Source organism: Cucumis melo, chromosome 9 (genome assembly GCF_025177605.1).
Source record: "Cucumis melo cultivar AY chromosome 9, USDA_Cmelo_AY_1.0, whole genome shotgun sequence".
Classification (NCBI taxonomy): domain Eukaryota; kingdom Viridiplantae; phylum Streptophyta; class Magnoliopsida; order Cucurbitales; family Cucurbitaceae; genus Cucumis; species Cucumis melo.
In genome coordinates this window covers 23,317,706-23,329,058 of record NC_066865.1, presented here as the reverse complement: position 1 = coordinate 23,329,058, position 11,353 = coordinate 23,317,706, and the positions used below count along the sequence as shown (strand labels likewise).

The window sequence follows — 11,353 nt, the reverse complement described above, 5'->3', positions numbered from 1 at the left end:
AGTATAAATGTAACTTAGTTAGTCTTAAGTTAGCTAATCGTGCACGTACGAGGATACATTTGGATTGAATGAAAACTATTGATCATGTGTGGGTTCTACTTTTATTTTCTTATTCTTGTTTTACTTCAACTTTTTCCTTTTGTTGGTTCTCCTTATTGTTTCCAACAAAAAGAATTAATTAAAGAAAAACACACACACACAAAAGAAAATAAAAGAAACAAAGGATTGAGGTGTTGACATTTTATTGAATATTCCTATACGTCCATGCATGAGTTCAACATTTAGCACATAAATTAAAGGATAATTAATACACAATTCAATTGAATTAAAGAATATCAATCAACGAAACATAATAAAATTAATAATAATAACTCTTTAAATTATTATTGCAATATTTTATTACTATTTTAAATATTTCTAAAATTATATATATGTATATATATATATATATATATATATATATATATATTAAAAATTATCAATTTACATGCACATATTCAACAAAATTCAGAAACTAAAAGTTTGAAAATTGAAATTATAACATTTAAAATTATCAATAAAGAGCATTTTTTTAACCAAACAAGAACTTGAATAAATTATCCCAACTCATAGTTTTTTTATAAAAAAAAGTACGCCTAAAGAAATTAAAAAAAAAATGGTTCTTTCATACATTAAAAAAGTCATTTGAAAAAAAAAATTATAATTCCATTTTGATTCCTATAAAAGAAAAGCAATTTATTCCTTCTTATGCATTTGATTCTTTTTTCTTAAAAAATATGGAAAAGACAAAAAAAAAAAAAAAAAAAAAAAAAACAAAGAACAAAGAACAAAGAACAAAGAACAAAATTGATGTATCAAAAGGAAAATTGGACCATCAAACAAAAGTTTATATTATTTTCACTTTTGATTTAAAATAATTTGCATACCCAACAAACAAGTAAATGAGTTAGAGAAGTGTCTCCATCCTTATACTTTACTATTAACAAATCTCTCCCTTTCACATACTCTATCAAGTTGACCTTATATTTTTTCTTTACAAAAAAAAAAAAAAAAAAAAAAAGACTTCCAAGTCTTCCTTAGTCCAAATACAAAATAAACTAAACAGAAAAAAAAAATATATATCTAAGACAAAAGCAGTACTAAGTTGGTTAGTGACATATCATACCAACACTAATCCACTAAATTCTATTAGAACTTTACAGTTAATTATGTTGAGACGAAAGTAGTACAAACATTAGGTGACTACTCGAAAATTTCTTTTGTTGTACTAACTTTTAAAAAACTCAAGGTGTCATTAAAAACTCAACTTAATTGGTATATGTATGTCCTCAAAACAAAAAAGTTTCAAGCTTTCATTTTAAACCCCTCTCTACACCTTACAAACAAATTTGATACTAAAATAGGGTTGTGAGATGGGAAAGAAGGAAGGAGAAGGAGAGGCTCCATATTTATTATTCACGTTATTTGGAAGCACTACACAAACACACACACACACACACGAGGGTTAGTTTTTAAAACTTAAAATGCTGGGCTCCCCACTCCCAAATTTCCCCCCTTTTCCTTTTTATTACTCTTTTTATTTGTTTTAATAATTGTTTCATAAATTACCATTCAAAATATTTACAATAAAATACTCTATAATGTTCATTAAAAGTAAATACAATCAAATAAACTAAATACAAAAATAGAGAGCACAAGAGAGAATGAAAAAAAGTATATGGGAGGACGCCAGTTTTCACTCATTTGGTCTTCCTCAACACTCACCTCTCTCTTTTCTTTTCTCTTTTTTCCCTAATTAATTTCAATACCAATTTCTTTTTTGTTTTCCAAACCATTTAATTACTTTAAGATGTATACCTAATCATTATTTTGATTAAAGTTTCCATTTAACTTATTGTCTTTGACCCTTTTTTTAACACTTTTTAAAATTTGTTGATTCATTAGTTACCGTTATTTCAAAACTAATGATTCTACTTAAAAAGCTTTATTGTTTTTTATTTTTTATATTGTGTAAATTTTTTAAAAAATTATTAGTAGAAATTTTACGATAATGATTATAATAGTGTGTCAATCAACTTTAAGGATTTGAGATTGTAACGTAGTGTAGTCCAAAATTAAATACTTAGATTAAACGTCGTTTTGGATCATATTTCTTATGTTTTTACATTATTCAACATTATTCGTACTTCTAACACTTCTCTAATTTTAAATAATTTTAATCTAAATAATTATAAATTGGGTTTAGTTAATTGTCGATTTCTTAATTATTTTGCTTAACATTTGATATATTCCTAAGGATCAATAAATATAATTGAGAAAAAAGAAATAATATTCTAAATAGAGAGAAAAAAAAAAGGAAAAAAGAAAGAGAAAAAGGAATAAAGAAGTACAATTAATTATTAAACAAAACTTAACCAAAGTGTGTGTGCATATGACACATACAATTATGTTGTTTCCCTCACTATAAGTGACATGTTTTTAATTCACAATAAATTAAAACTAAAGTACCAAATGAATTGAAATTTATGAGTTTTTATAGGTTGTTGGAAAATATTCTCAAAATATAGAACTATAATAATTAGTTTAAATGAGATTAAGTTATTTATTATTTAATTTTACAGCTTGATGTGCATTTTAGTTTTCATTTATATTTTTATTTAAGTAAGTAAGTAAAAAAAACAAAAAAAAAAAAAGTCCATGGTTTTGGTAGATAGAGAACACTAGGTTGGAACTATGTGACTAATCTTAACTAATACATTGTTTAATTTTAATTAGTTTGGTGAAATTGGAAACTTTGGTTAGTTTATTAATTTAATTTTGATATTAGAGAAAATAGATTAGGAAGCTTCTTCTTGTTTTCTTTTCCTTCATCTTCAGTCATTTTTTAATCATAGAAAGGAAGATTTGTATGAACATGTGACAAAACACAACAATAATTTTATTTTTTGTACTTATTCCAATTTTTTTAAAAAATTAATTAGTAATATTTAGAATTAAAGAAAAAAAAAAAGCTAAAGTTTATTTATTTATTCATAAGTTTATGAAAGATAATTTGTAGGATTTTTTTTTTACATAAAAATATAAGAGTTGAGAGTTTCATAATATATATCTTATTTTTTGAATGATGCCGAGGTTAGTTATTAAAGATCTTATGAGTTTACATTTTTAATCTTAATTTAGATTACAAAATCTTTCGGTAGTACTTTTTTGTTTTTTAATTTCAAATAGTTATTCATGAATGTTGTTTGAAAATGTTAAAAAATTTAAAATTTAAGAACTAGAAAACAAAAGGTAGAAAAATTTTAAGTCTTCGTCATGCTAATTTAGCATTTATTCGTAAAGGACAAATTGCAAAAACCATCGGAAAGTACAGTGATGAGGTAGTAATTACAATAATACAATTTTTAATTGTAAAAGTTGAGCTCTTGAAATTAGACTAATTTTACGGTAATCATATAAATTAGATTTGAAAGTGATAAAAATTGAATCCTCTAAACTTATATAATTGTTACTATTTCCTATGATTTATACAAATTATTTGAAAATCTAGTTTTAATACTTGTATAAGTTTGAAAACTCAATTCTTACAGTTAAACGTTTGAAGATAAAAATACTATTATTGTCAATCTTTATAAGTTATTTTTGCAATTTTTCTTTAAAATAAACTATCACAATAGACTATAGTTAAATTTAATAAAAAAAATATTTAAATAAAACTTTATAAAACAAGAAACAGTTATCAAATACATTTTTATTTCTTGTTCTGAAAAAAGAAGAAACAAAAAACATAAAATATGAAACAAGAAACAGAAAACGAAAACATTACCAAACGAATCCTAATTTCTAAAGTTTATACGAAAAAGGAAGATATGTATATATATATAATCAACAAAGGGCCACCGCTTAGAGAAATTTTGAGGTCCACTTTTTCATTTTGTTGTCATAAAGTTTTGTGTAATAAATTGGTGCATTAAATTTTGTTTGGTGTAGCTTCATCCTCCAAATTCTGTCCTTTGTAGTTCTAAACTCATTTATTTATTTTTTCATTCTCTTGTTTAATTAAAGAAAATAAAAAGTAAAAAAAGAAAAAAAAATCACATTACTGCTATTTCAATTATAGACACTTCATTAAATTTAGAATTTTGGAGGGAATATAATCAATTTAGTTTTCTTGAGGATATGTTTGTGGCAACTACATAGCATAGTACATAATGGAGAGGTGCATATTATTTTGAGAACTTTTATTAGAATAGTTATTAATTAATTTTATATTATTTTTTATATAAAAAAATAAATAGGAGTATATATTTTTTTTTTAACTATTTTTGTTTAAAAAATAAATTCATTGATAAATACAACTTTTGATCATAGTAATTGTAGTATTAATATTATCTCTTTATCATATTCAATTATTATGTAACTTTTTTTCTTCTTCTCTCAACCATGTTACATCCAGAGAGCAACCTTCAATTTACTTTTGTGTTGGGCACATAAATTTAGGTCCCATGGGCTAAGGTCCATTCATAATTTCTAGTTTAATCAGAGGGATGGCCCATTGGACTTCTCTACTCTTATTATTGAAGCCCAAGCCCAATAAAGTAGGTAGATAATTATTTGATTTTTTTTCGTAGATTTTTAAAACTAAGTTTATAAATATTTTTTTCTATTTTAAAGTTTTTGTTTTGTTATCTCCTTTATACCGGTTTTAAAAAGTTTTAGTTTTAGTTTTGTAAATTCTATTTTTAAATTCTTGTTTATTAAAAACAAGAAACGTATATATACGTTTGATAATTGATTTAAAAATAATTCCTTTTCTTTCTTCAGTTTTTGCTCCCAATTTAAAAAACAAATTTTTTATTTTAAAAATAAAAAAGTGAATTAGTAAACAAACACATCAACTCTTTGAAAAACTAAAAAAAGAAAGCAAAAAATATAGAAACCGAATGAGCTACCAAACAAGCCCTATGGAAAGTTGAAAGGTTGAAACATATTCTCTAAACTTTCAATTATTTTATTAATTTTACATTAAAAATACATATAACTATTAGTAATGATTATTATCCTAATTAATCAAATGAATTTAAGTTAAATTTATATGAACATCAATTTGAATAATTATTCAAAAATCATGATCATATAAAAAATAAAAACAACATATACATTTCTTTAACAGAAAGTATACAAATAAAACAAACAATTACTAAGTTTAAAATTCCATGAAATAATCAAACTTAATGCTAAATGATACATTATGTAAAATTGACAAACTATAAGTAATTTTTGCTGTTTCTATTTCAAATTTTAAAAAGATAGTGGAAAAAAGAAAAACATATACTTTAACTTTTAATCCAAATTTCATTTTCCCATTTCCCCAGTTGCCTTTTAGATTGGCATTTCTCCCCTAAAGCCTTTGGTGAGAGAAGCTAGGGGGTGTCAAATGGGGTTGCATGGAGCAAAAGAGATGGTGATAGAGGGAGTTTTCACCATGGATCCCTTCAAGAACTTATTCTCCGACCCGTCCCTCGGGCAAGCCATTGTCTTGGAGCAGACTTCCATTGTGCCTGTCGAGATTTCGAGTTGAAACCGAAGGAGCTTGACGTATTGGTTGAAGAGACACAAACACATAGTCATACATATTTTTCATCCTTAACTTTGACTTAGCGATAATGTTATTTCTATTGACATAATTAGAGTATTTTTAGGAAATATTATTCTTAGGAAATATTATATTATTCTTGTATATTCTTTCCTTTAGTGTGTTTTAATATGGTTATATATAGAGCTGTAATCTGTCATTATTATCAATGAATCATCAATGAAATACTGTTATTCTATACAATCTAACAATTTCAAAATAATCAAGTAAAAATTTAAGAATTTGAAACTAGTATTCCAATCATTTTGGAAGAAGAGGTTAGCATTTGAGAAGATTGTCACCCACTTGATTCTCTTACCAATATGCAAAAGCTTCCCTTTTTATCCCTTTGCTCTTTTCATTCCCTTTTTCAATTCATTGCCATATATTTATCTCTCCCCTAACATTTTATTTATTACCCAACATTTAATTAATTAAAAAATGACATCATTTTTATTGTGAATACATTCATTCGATGTGATCCCAAAATTTAGATTTTAAATCGATTCAATTATTAATTAAATTAATATGAGTTTATTAAATTATTAATTAAATAGATTTATACTGATTATTTTCGTATTACTTTTTCAAAAAAATACCAAACATGTAAAACAAAAAATAAGACATGTTTCATGCCATGTCATGAAATCTGTTCTTTTTTTAAAAAAAAAAAAACTAATTTATTTTCCGGAAAGAAGGGAGGACAGAAAAATAATATAGCTTTGTCTTTATAAAATAAATTACAACAAATTAATTGACACGGCGATCTATCCAGGTTTAAATAATGCCAGCTGTCGAACGTGGCAAAGTTTAGGTGGTCTCCTCTTGCCATCTGGCAATAAGACCCCACGTCAACAAAATGGTCCCACCGCCAACTAAGTGTGTTCCCTTCTCCTCCAATATTATTTCAACACGTATGGGGGGCCACTAAATTGAAATTATAAGGTCCTAATAAAAAGATTAAAATTCGAAGAATTAAAATATTATTTTCGCCAAAGTATTTTTCAAATATCCAATTATACTCCTTATCATTTTTTTTAATGATATTTTAATGAATTTTAAATGATTAAAAATTGAAAAGAAAAGAGATGTTACCATCCCCAGAAGGACCAATCCGGGAACACTATATCCAAAGCCTCCTCATCCCCGCAATACCGGAACACCGGCGCCGGCCCCACCGTATCCACTGCCGTATTCGGGTAATCGGCTGATTTAACGACCGGCCGATCATCACAGTCAAACATCAGCTCCAAATCAGGGATTTGCAACTGCGTATCTTCTCAAAAGCTGCAAAATCCCCCAAATTGTAAACAAATCCCTCGTTTGAATGCGCCGTCTCCTTCCCTTTCTCCACGGCAGCAGATCCCCTCCTGGATTCGGGTTCGAAAAGGGTCGGGTAGTTTTTACGGCAAGTGAAATGCTGGTTTTGGTTTGTGGTGGAAGATGAAGAAGAGTTAAGCGGGTAATATTTGATCGAGTTTTTGGGGATTTTTGGTGAGATTTTTTCTGTTTGGTTGCGGAGAAATTTAGTGGAAGGCAGAGTCTGCAGAACAGAGCAAGAAGACATTTTTGTAAGAAAGTGTTAGCAACATCGACATAAAACCATCGAGAGAAAGTGTTTGTAAGACTGATTTTAACATTTTTAATCTTGCAATCAAGACCTTGAGAAAAGTGTTGCACCAAAAATCTTGATATGACCGAAAATTTCTCAAAATAAGCTTTTCTAACATTTTTCTTTAATTGGTAAAAAAAAAACCACTTTTTATTCTTGCCACTCTTGTTTTCCATTTTTTTCCCTTTTGATTTGTCTCTTCATTTTTCTTTCTCATTCTCATTCCCAATTTTCTCCATTTCCCTTTTACTCTCAATCTAAATAAAAAAAAGGTGAGAGTGAAATGAAACATATAGAGAAAAAAAAAAAATGGAATCGATTTAAATTCTATTAATTAACCAAATTAAGGCATTATGGGCCGTTTAGTTGTTTTGCATATTACTTTGAGCCAAACCCAATTTTCATGGCCGAATCATATGCCTAATTCAATATTATCTTTTCTTTTGTTTTCTGTTCCTTCTAATTCATTCCAAGAACTCCAACTTTTTATTTATGGTTTCATTAGTTGGATAACATTAGGTTAACACCAAATTTAATATTATCAATAACATTGATGGTGGATGATCAAGTGACATCCTTTTGCTTCTAACATTTGTTAAATTATTGGGAGGAAAGGATTCAAGCATCTAACATCTTCGTTTCCTTAGTTTAGAAATGTTTAATTTGATTATTGTACCGTTTTGGTCCATATATTTTAAACACAATCATTTTAGTTCTTGTATATTTAGAAAATGATTATTTTTGTCTTCATTTTTATTTCACTTTTAAGAGACCAAAATTTAAAAGTTGAAGAACCAGAATGAACCAAACTTAAAAGTATGAAAACTAATATAAACTAAAATAAAAAATACATAAACTTTCCTTTTAACTTAAAAAAGTGTTGTTTATGTAAAATTATGTAAAAAGGTATTCTCTAACGGACGAAAGAAAGTATGAATCCATGAAACTAAATAAAGATAGTGTTAGTAGTTATGGACATGAATTCAAAGTACAAGATTTATGAAATAGTAGGTAAGGAATTGAAAATATAGGAATGAAGGATTGAGTTGAAGACTCGATCTTAAACTTCCATTTTAGGTTTCAAGGGATTCTAATTTTCTCAATTAACTTATAGAGTTCAACATGTAAACTTCTCCCTTCTTTACTACTTTTCTAATCGAACTAACATTCGCAAACATGACTCATTACCATAAATATCCCTCAACCGCTACTTTGAAATCATTTATTTTATAAATTTGTTGGCTTAAGGATCTTGTCCAAGTTGCTTGTTCCTTGTTAGAGCTCCTCTTATCAAGGATCTTGCACTGGTGGGACGTTGAATTGAATGTACTTCGTTGTCAAAGTTAGTACACGAAGTGTTCCGACCGGTTGAGCACACATAGAACATTACTAACTCCTTAAAGTGGTGAAATGAACTATTTATAGAATCTATATCGTTTGACAAATCCTTCCAGAACACATAAAATATCAACAGTGTCAACATATATAGATGTAACCCCTCAAAATCGTAAGATTATGAAGAATGAGCTCAACTCAATTACTATATTTTTGATGGAACAAAATGAACTTAATCGAATCGATTGAAGGCTCGAAGCTTTTACACTCCCTATTTAGAGAATAAGTGAACTTCCTATTTAGATAAACAAATCTAATATAGTTGTAGAAAGAAGAACACAATGAAAGTTTTAACTTTCCCCCTAAAAATATCCAATATGTATAAGTTTTCCCATTGGCCGAAAGTGGGTTTGGCAATTAAGTTATTTGAGGCATTGCTTTAATTTAGAAAAAGGATTAATTTAACCAAATTGTGATATAATTATTTTTTTTATTGAATTTTTAAACATTGGAAACTGACACATCAAAAAGAAGTATTGGTGAATCAGCAAATACCAATGGCTAAGAATCCCAACAAAAAATAAAAAAGAAAGGGTAAGTGGGAGATGACGTCAGCAACCCCCCACATCTCTAAATCATATACTTTCAAATTTTAATTAACCACTCACTACCCTTATAGTAATAATATTATTATTTCATATACCATTTTTCTCTTTATTAATTAATATTTATTCTCCTTCACTACTTTATAATTTCCTTCTCAATTCATCTTAACCAACAAGACAACCATACCCCATATGTTAACATTTATTATATATTCTATTCAACCATATAAAACAAATTTATATTAATTATCATCATTTTCCTTTGGATATACTCTTTACACCTATTTCAATGTGTCCATTCTCACTAAACCTCTACTTTCTATTTCTTTTGTTGCCAGTCCCTTTCTATTACTTTGTTTCTATACACATGTTGCCATCTCTTTTAACTATCATGTTTAGTTTTAAGTTTCTTTTATAATCTAAAAGCATTATTATTATTATTATTATTATTATTATTATTATTATTATTATTATTATTATTATTATTAAAATGTTTTAGACACTCCATGGTCAACGAGAATGGATTGGAAGGAGACATTAAGAAGTTGCATACAATAGTTACTTAGAGTTGTCAACCTCATAGGATGCTTGGGAGAAGGTACAGGGAAGCGCACGAGTCCAAAAAGGGAAATGTCGATACTATAAGGTTTGGGCCGACCAATCTAGTAGGTAAATTATATATCAAATGTCAATTTGAAAAAAAAAAAGACTTAGTTAAACCTATGTTGACACCTTGCAACGTCAAGTGTAAAAGGAAGTGCCTGTAAATAGCTTCACTTGACTACCCCCATTGGGATATGTAATATCCAAAAGAGACTAAACCTTGCTTTTCTTACATGCTTGGCTGAAGTAAATATTCTTTATATACTAACTTAAGTATCAGAATGTAGTAATCTCGACATGATCTCTCAAGCAAGTCAACTAGGAACAATCTTTGACCATGAAATGAAGAAGTCAACCAAAGGCCAAGCTCATTAGGTTATAAAATAAATGTTTGGGTTGGTTTGTTTGTTTTCTATACGACACAAGTGAAGACATGCAGATTTGAACATCCGCCTTTAAGAGAATTCATGAATGCCAATTACCATTGAGTTTGGTCACTTTGCTAAATGTTAGTTTGTTTACGATTGAAGTTTAGCTATATCCTTGGCACTAATTGTCATGACCAAATAATAGTTATAAGTACTTTCGATACACATTTTCGCTCACTATATCTTTTCACTCCAAATACAAAATTTAACGAATAACTATCAACATTAATTTCTTACAATTTTCCCCTACAAACATTTTCTATATATTTCAATTATCCTTTTTACCAATTTCCGATTCTAGAATGTGTTTTTTTTAATATAAAACTTAACAATTCAAAAAACAGCTTCTAATACGAAGATAGTTTTAAAATATAATAAAACGTGTGAATTATCATTACTAAATAAAATTAAACAAGTCAATATTTTGAATACTTCTTATTCAAGTATTTATTTATGATTAGAAAAATAAAACTCTCAGCTACACGTTCGGATTAAAATACATGATTTTAGATTTTAGTTACGAACATCTTCATGGATCATATCAATAAGGAAAGAATCAATATTTTATTCTCATTGTATCATAAACAATCTATTAAACATTAAAAATAAACAACAAAATTTTGCTGATCTAAATATATTAGAAATAATAAACACGCTAACTTACTTAAAATTTTTGAACCCTCTATTCATTAATTTTTATAATTCTAAAATTATCCATCGACGTCATCAACAACGACTTATTAATATTATCAATGATATATCATTAATCATCGAGATTCACATTTTAAACCTTAATTATATTTTAGTAAAATATCTTAATTATCCTGGACTTAGAAGATCCCTATCACACTTGTCTACTAATCATATTTTGACTTGAAGAATATTTCACAACCAAAGAAACTAATAATAGTAATGTAAACTACACACACACACACCATGCATCATATTATACATTTAAATAATTTATGATTCCATTCCATAGTTAACTACAAAAAAAAAAAAAAAAAAAAAAAAAAAAAAGAATACATATTTAATTAAACATATTATTGATCTTGAAAAAGCCTTTTCCACGTGTGTTCTCTTTCTACCCAAAAAATAAGAGAGAAAATAATAGTCTGGAAGGATTTGGGGAGCA

At 27.1% G+C, this 11,353-nt stretch overlaps 1 long non-coding RNA gene across 1 annotated transcript; it reads right to left on the bottom strand.

The window, feature by feature from the left end:
- Nucleotides 1–6,287: 6,287 nt before the first annotated feature.
- On the bottom strand, nt 6,288–7,476 carry LOC107992379 (uncharacterized). Its single transcript, XR_001764893.2, has 2 exons — nt 6,731–7,476; nt 6,288–6,583 (listed from the first exon to the last, which is right to left on the bottom strand). It is a non-coding gene; the product is annotated as an uncharacterized LOC107992379 (long non-coding RNA).
- Nucleotides 7,477–11,353: the final 3,877 nt, after the last annotated feature.